The following is an 8,795-nucleotide window of genomic DNA, read 5'->3' as shown; positions in this document are numbered from 1 at the left end:
TTAAACTGTGTGGTGTTTTGCATGGTTGGTCTTGCCTTTGAGTCGACACTACAACATATTCCAACAATTTTGCTGTTCACACAGCTTCCATTTTTTCTCCAAGACACACCTTTTGATGCCAGTGATTTGGCCTGATCAACAAACGGTCTGAGAAAAATGGACATGACCGGCTCTTGAGCACCAAACCAAAGACCTGCAAGCACTACATTTTGGAATCTAATTTTGGGAGGCAGCTCATTTAAATGCAGATGTATGGGCCATATTGAGAATTTGGAAGACTTGTACACGGGTGAGCCATCCGAATTGAAATTATATGACAAATTGTTTGGATCTGACAGAATTCCACCCGGTTTTGAAAGGTTTTTATACTTTTCCCCATCATAAATGTCTGAAATGACATGTTCATCATGTGGCCTTTGGTGTCTGTAGTTCATGTTGTTTTGGATCTGTGGATTTTCAAGAAGTGCCTGAATTTGAGGGGCAATGGGTATGTTGATAAAAAAGCTTGCACTGTTCATGGTGCTGATTTCAATGGGGGCTCTACAGATTGCACAGTGCAAAATGTTTGCATCTTTTATGTCTTTTTGAGTGTCAATGTAAATTTTACAGCTTTTGCAGTAGAAGTGGAACTCCACTATGTCCGAATTGTTTTTAAAGACCTTGTTGAACAAATATTTTGACCTGGGTAACACCTCTTTGCCAAACAGAGTGTTTATTAGCTTTAACAAGTCCTCAAGTTGTGTTCCTGTTATATTATGCCTTGCCGCAAGACTCATTACCATGAGCAGAGCTTCAGCCTTTGTAGTTGTACCTGCTGACATTAGTACTGAATCCATGTCTGTGTCAAACCCTATCTGTCTGAATGGATCGTCTTCTGGAAGATCTTCAATTTCTGAATCAACTTCAGACACACTGCCCTCTGATGTTGAATCACAACCAGATTCCTGGGCCACTTCAGAAGCACTGCCATCAGATGATGAATCACAGCCAGACGCCTGGACCATGTCACTTGGTTGCAGCTCAGATGTAAGGAGAAAGAATCCAGATGAATCCATGACCTGCTAAATCAAACAAACACATTCATGAGTGCATGTGTCTACATATGACAATGAACACAGCTTTTCTCATACTAGGTTTTAATATAAAATGTGGTGCCTTGACAGGTGATAATTTAGTTATTTTACCAATTGCAATTATTTCTGTGTTGCCGGTGCTATTGTCCCCTACTGGCTCACCTGCCAATGCCACCACTGGGAGGAAAGAACACCTCCATCCTACTCCTCCTGTTCAACATCCCACCACTGATGGGTGCCGCCACCGCACATAGGTGTCGCTAGCACAGTGACAAAGACCACCCTCCCGAACCAGCTTCCCTCCCCGAACATAGCCATTCGTATTGACACTCATCTAAACAGGATGCACCGCAGTGAATTCGAACCCGTATCATCCACGGAGGTTGGCAGGAACTTTACCTCTGCTTTAGCTGAGAGCCATGGACATAGCCTTAACTGACAAACATCTTTAATGAAAGGCACCTGGTTGGTAAACCACACCTGAGGTGCGTTGGTAGAAGAGCTCACCTCGCCAGTCGTGTCATCTGTACCAGGTAGAAGATCACGGTCATCAAGGTCATCAGATGAAGACGTGAGCTATAATGACAAAACAAATTCATGAAATAACACCAACAGTGAACCCAGAAATGTATGACTGTGTCAAACCACACCTTGTGTCCTCATGGAATGACGCTAAATACAATCACATGACAATCAAATGTAATGATGTTTAGCTATTATCCTTCTATGTTGCTGCTGTTCTTCAACCAGTTGAAGAAATCACAAATTGAGGCTTTAACCTTTTGCTTTTATGTAATTTCTGAAACCATTCCTGTGTTATGAGGATGCTTGTAAACATGTATTCTATTGCTAGTTTGACCACTTCAAATACTCTTTAATCTTAAAATAACTACTGTAATAGCTGTTCTCTATCGTGGTCTTGACTGGCTCTCCACTACATATTATTCAATATGTACGGGAACTGACCCCCAGGGGCAGTGCTCGTGGATACTCTTTAAGACACATCACTCATGGTGGCCCTGCCCTGATCCGTGATCAGTGGGCTATTTAAGTCCCACCCAGGCAGAGCCACTTCGACTCTTTGATTTCCACGAGTGCAGACGCTTGTGGGCTCAGCTTAAGACATACAGTATACAGAACGGGTGTTTGGCGGCGTGGTCCACTTACTTTAGGAAGAGAGCAGGTCTTGTGAGGCTCCTCTCGGGACGCTTTGCTGCCATATTTACACCAACACAAGTATATTCCATATTATTCCTGGCGCGGCGGGCACCCTGGTTCCGAATCTGACCTAGTCGGAGGGCGGACCAGGGCAGCTGCTGTTCTGCTCGAGTGATCAAGTTGTGAAGCCGTCTGTCGGCCGAACGCTTGGGTCGCCGGCAGCGCCAGTGCCGCGGCTGCATTCTGGTTCCGAATCTGACCTAGTCGGAGGGCGGACCAGGGCAGCTGCTGTTCTGCTCGAGTGATCAAGTTGTGAAGCCGTCTGTCGGCCGAACGCTTGGATCGCCGACATCGTCAGAGAAGAAAAAAAGAAAAGAAAGCCGCCGCGGCTGCAGCCCGGTTCCGAGCCTGACCAGTCAGGGGGCGGACCAGGTGGAACCCGAGTGAGGCTGACCCAGTCGGCGGACCTCCGGGCCATCTACTACCGGCGATCATTGCCGTCGCGGTCCGAGGAAACCCTGTTTGCAGCGTGTACCTACTTCCGCGTCGACGCGAGGCGTCAGTTTGGGGGGAGGGGCCTGTGCGCTCCCTAGAGGAGGGCTGCACTGTGCCCCACAGGTCACAAGAGGGCAGTGTGGCGCTAGGTCAGGAGTTTTCCTGGCAGCCCACGGCACTCACTGACAAACAGTTGCAAGTCACCGTTGCAAATCACTGAAATAAATAATTATGTGAAATAAAGAGACACTTGGCTCTGCCCATACACTTATAGAGATTAAGTGTATTTAATATACAATTACATAGACGGACGAATATTAAGTATATGAGTATACAATATTCGAGTATTGAGTATATGAGTATTAGATATACAAATACATACGTCTACGAATATATACCTTTTTATGTATAATTTAGGTATATAGATTTGCATACATAGCTTAAATGATATAGCAAACATGGCCAGCCCAGCGCCCCACGTCTGTCTGGGCTGTGGGATAAAGACGGCCACGATAGATGTATGCCTTGCTTGGGGATGGAACATGCGCGCACGGGCAGTCCGGACCCCTCTGCGGGCATGAATTGCTTCATCCTGCCGGCTAGAGTGAGAGAGGCCAGGGCGTTTTCTCTCCAACCCTTGAACACCGCCTTAGGGCAGCTGTATCCGGCACTCAGAGCGGCGAGGCCTCGCGTCCCCATGGGAACAGGCGCTCGCTCGGTGACGAAAGCGACATTAGCCCAGCTAACGCTAGCATGCGATGCTACAGGGCGGATGTCGACGGTCAGTGGGAATCCCCGTCTACGTCACGGACGTCACAGGCTTCCCTCGCCAGCGTACGATCAGAACCCGACAGGGCAAATGACGTCAGCAGCCCCCACCTTCCCCACGGATCCTCTCGCGCGCTGTCCTTCCAGATGGAAAGCTTGCAATCCACATCCTTGGGTGTTACGCACCGTGCAAAAAGGATACAGATTACAATTCAAGAGCTCAACTCCACTGTCCACTACGGTAGTGTTCTCCCGAGCGTCAGGCCAGGCGGCCGTCACGCTGCGGGACGAGGTATCAGCTCTTTTGAGCAAGGGCGCTGTCAGAGAACTATCTCCGGATCAGAACCGGCTCGGTTTCTACTCGGAATATTTTCTGGTGAAAAAGAAGGGGGAGGGCGTAAGACCTATTCTGAACCTCAAAGGCCTGAACAGGTACATGATGGTTTTCAAATTTCGTATGCTCACGACGAAAACGCTGCTGGAGCAGGTTCGTCAGGGAGATTGGTGGACGAGTATAGATCTCAAGGATGCTTACTTCCACGTCCCAATCTATCCACCGCACCGCAAATTTCTGCGCTTCGGCTCCGAAGGCAGAGTGTACGAGTACACGGTGCTACCGTTGGCATGTCACCGAGCCCCAGGGTGTTCGTGAAATGCACGGAGGCGGCTATAGCCCCGCGGCGGCAGCAGTGTCTGCGTCTGGCGACGTATATAGACGACTGGCTGCTGTCAGCGGATCCGAGGGAAGAGGTGGCGCGCCACACCAGAGTGGCCATCACTCACCTACAGTCCCTGGGCTTCACAATCAACGTTCAGAAGAGCGTTCTGGTTCCGTCCCAACAAACCACCTTCCTGGGGATACCCTTGGATTCCACCAGGATGGGCGCGCGCCTGTCTCAGGATAGCGAGTTTCCTGGCTTGTGTGAGGTCCATGCGCCTAGGGCGCAAGGGCACGTACAGGACTTGCATGCAGGCTGCCGGACTCATGGCCTCGGCCGTGAGCCTGATTCAGCTTGGCAGACTGAACATGAGACCTTTTCAGAGGTGGATGCAGTCTCTCAGGATACCGCATTCCATGGGCTCTCAAAAGGTGGTAGTGTCAGCACAGTGTGGTAAAGCACTATACGGCGTGTCGCTGACGAGGTCAGTTCACACGACCGTGGTGTAGTTCTGTCTGTCGATCTGCAGTGACACAGACAGGACGTGCTGGTCTGTCGAACACAAACTGGGCGGCCATTATAGCCCGCTATACGGCGTGTCACCGATTGGGTCGGTTTACGCGTCCATGGCGGGGTCCCGTCAGTGGAGACACTGGGCGGCGCGCTGGTAGTCAGTTGAACAGTGTTGTACCCGCGGCCATTATAGCCCGCTTTACGGCGTATCACCGATTGGGTCGGTTTACGTGTCCGGGGCGGAGTTCTGTCTGTGGATCTGGTCTCAGTGATGCAAGACAGGACGTGCTGGGTCTGGCAGGGGTCCCCTGAATCAGTCATCGCACACTACACAGCGTATAGCCGACTGGGTCGGTTTACGCGGCTGTGGCGTGGTTTGCTGGAGAACCGGGTGTGGTGACACCAGCAGAGTGCATCCGTGCTGTCAGGGGCGAGCGGAGCGCACCATAGAGGGTGTGTTGCACGGCGGGGCCGTCTACACACCTAGGTGTAATTCTGCGTGGTTGAATCCGTCATCGGTGTGAAGCCACGAAGTAAGCTCCTTGCTCATCCCGAGAATGCACAGAGCCATGGCTATCCGGATGCAGCTAGCCAACACAGAGGCTATTCCGTCACTGTATCAGTGCCCGCTTACACGGCGCTTGCGTGACCAGAATAGCCCTTACCTTTATTGAGGAGCTGCAGCAACTGGCTTGCAGACTCCCCAGGCTGTTTGAGGAACAGACAGGGTATGGCTGCTCTCCGGTCGGTGAGGCGCCATCGGTGGCGGTCCTAGTCCAAGCGGTGGCAGGAGGACCGAGCTTGTCCGATGAAGCGGCCTATTGAGACATCGGCCATGTTGGGCCAAGAGGCCAGTGCCCGGCTACAACGAGCTAAGGAGGCTCGTGGAGGTGCACGGGAGGTGGTGGCAGGAATGCTCCGGCAAGTAAGTAATAGAGTACTTTCTCCACCACGGGTGTGGACAGCCATTATAGCCTGCTATACAGCGTGTCACCGATTGTGTCGGTTTACGCGTCTGTGGCGGCGTCCCGTCAGTGGAAACACTTGGCGGGCGGTCTGGTGGTCTGTCGAACACAACCTGTGCGACCATTGTAGTCCGCTATACGGCGTATCATCGATTGGGTCGGTTTACGCGCCCGTGGCGGAGTCCCGTCAGTGGAAACACTGGGTGGGGCGTGCTGGTGGTCTGTGAGAACACACATACAGCAGCCATTAGAGCCCGCTATACAACGTATTACCGGCTAGGCCGGTTCACACGTTCATGGCGGGCGGTCTGGTGGTCTGTCGACCACAACCTGGGCGGCCATTATAGTCTGCTATGCGGCGTATCACCGATTGGGTCGGTTTACGCGTCCGTGGCGGAGTTCTGTCTGTGGATCTGGTCTCAGCGACACAAGACAGAACGTGCTGGGTCTGCCAGGGGTCCCCTGAATCAGTCATTGCACGCCATACAGCGTATTGCCAACCGGGTCGGTTTACGCGGCTGTGGCGTAGTTCGCTGGAGAACCGGGTTTGGTGATTCCAGCGGAGCGCATCCGTACTGTCAGGGACGAGCGGAGCGCAACATTTATGGTGTGTTGCCGTTTCTACTCCAGCCCAACAGACTAAACGTCCAAGAGGGGAGCCAAGCTCAGGCTATGGCTCCCCTCTTTACCTGCCCTGCCTGGCGTGGACAGGTCTGTAGAGATGGATTTTGTTTGAGAAGACTACGAGTGTTGGCAGCCTACTTCTCCAACCGCAGTACGCAGTTCGGAGAGTGGGCGTTGCGTCGCCCCTCTTGGGGTCGCTGCTGTGGCTTGTTTATGGGCAAAACAAACAAAATCCTGAAAGAGAGTAAGAGTAGCCCCCCGCATGTTACAAGGCGATTGGACGCAGTCCTGGGACTTTGGTGTCGGGAGAGCCTCCGCATCCGGAATCGGATGACCGGCTGGTGCGGGCTTGCTCAGAGGAGCGGTGCCACAACAATGTGGCCAGGCTCCGGCAGCACTTTGGGCCTCGACAGGAGAGTTTGCAGGCGCAGTGCATTCCTTGTCATTTACAGTCATGCACCATACAGGCGCGTTGCTGGCGGCAGCTACCGTGTTCGGGTATATGGCTCCGTCAGTGCGGTGACACAGTGGTTGCAGCCAACCCTGCATTCCACCCTAAGGTCTGGTCAGAGTCCCGAGCCGGTCAGTCCTCTGAGCTGGTCAGTCTTTGAGCTGCACCCCTTCAACCCTCCGAAAAGCAGGGAAGTGGTGAGGCAGGGCCGGGCGGGCAGTCTTGATTATGCCCTGTCAGGGCCCTGAGGACTTACTGTTGGCGGACACAGGCCCACGGGTGACTGTATCAGTGAATACAGGTGCAGTTGTTAAACATAACATGAAATGCTTAACAATATGGGTGCAACAGACCAGTTTGTGTCTGTTATAAGCATAGCCGCCTTGGGGAACCACTCTCTAAGGCTAGGCTCTGGTGGAAACAATCCGAGAGGCGTACAGACAGGCAAGCAAGCCAGTCCAACGACAGGAGTACGGGCACACTCGACAGGGGGCCTTGCTACCTCATCGGCTCTGGCGAGGTGCCCCTTTGTCCGAGATCTGTACGGCGGCCTCTTGGTCGGCGCCCTCCACATTCACCAGGTTCTACTGCATGAACGTGGCAGCCAGCACCCCATCCACGGAGCGAGTGCTGGGCTCCAGGCAGTAGGGCAGGTCATACTCACCGTGCCCCCGAGACCCCGGCTCCCGTAGGACGGGCCGGGGCTCGGAGTGATGTCGTGCATGGTAAGCTAGCCCTGCGTCTTGCGGGCTAGCTAGGTGGCTAATCAGTTGATTGGCCTGACGCCAGCTGGGCCTAGGTAGCATCTTGCGCCTAGGCCACAAGTATTACATACTTCGCTGGATGGCAGGATTTTGGAGCACGCCTTGGGCTCTGATACTTCGGGCTTAAACTGCTTCGGGCTACCGCGGGGGCAGCTGGGTCTGCTTATTTCCTCGCGGTGTGTCTTAGAGTGTTCCCGTACATATTGAATAATATGTAGTGGAGAGCCAGTCTCGACCACGATAGAGAACGGAAGGTTACATCCGATGTAACCCAGGTTCTCTGAGTGGAGAGACTGGCTCTCCACGAATCAGCCGCTCCGAAATTCGTGTCAATCAAAGTTAATCGAAGTGGCTCTGCCTGGGTGGGACTTAAATAGCCCACTGATCACGGATCAGGGCAGGGCCACCATGAGTGATGTGTCTTAAAGAGTATCCACGAGCACTGCCCCTGGGGGTCAGTTCCCGTACATATTGAATAATATGTAGTGGAGAGCCAGTCTCTCCACTCAGAGAACCTGGGTTACATCGGATGTAACCTTCCGATCTACAAGCTTGTAGATCTGCTATTTTTGGTGCATGATCTTGCTTCCATAGAAGACCTGCTGACTTCTATGGAATACAAATGACTCAAATCAGTCGTGGCGACTGAGAACTTTAATCCATGTGTCCTGGCCTCACCTCCACATTTGCATAGCTTGAACCTGGTCTCACTTCACTGCCATCTTCTGAACAGCTAGCAGCAGGAAGAATTACCTGAACGCAAGGAGACATTTACAAAATAATTTCATTTTCATTAATAAACTGCAGAAGGGTGCAGCAGAGTAATAAATACAATAATATGTATTATAAATATATGTATTAAATAAAAACATGACATCCTGTGTAGGGCTGCAACTACCGCTTATTTTCTTAGCGATTATTCTATTGATTACTCTTTCAAATAGTTCTAGCAAATTCTTTTCACTATTGAAAACAAACTAAAACTAGAAAAAGTGCTCCTCAGAGCACAGGTCTCCGCCAGGACAGGTAGGTTATTGTGGCCTCCTGGTGGCGCTATAATAGGCCAATGTGTGAAGGGTGCCATTTCTTCTTAGGCCTTGCACGGCAATCAGATACTGCATTCATGATTTGAGGCATTTTGTTCAAAACAGAGCACTCCTGCAAACTTTGGAAGACATGTTTTGCCAATCAGGATGGAATATGAAAAATCTGAACGGCCCGTTTGGTTTAATGACTATAGAGATACTGTGTACCCATTTGCGTGATGTTTGGACAAAATCTGAAGGATTACTGTGAAAAAAAAATGTTTCGCAAAAACCGGCCTC

The sequence above is a fragment of the Gymnoscopelus microlampas genome, assembly GCF_963454915.1.
Source record: "Gymnoscopelus microlampas genome assembly, chromosome: 24".
Lineage (NCBI taxonomy): Eukaryota > Metazoa > Chordata > Actinopteri > Myctophiformes > Myctophidae > Gymnoscopelus > Gymnoscopelus microlampas.
Note: the sequence above shows the minus strand (reverse complement) of the source record.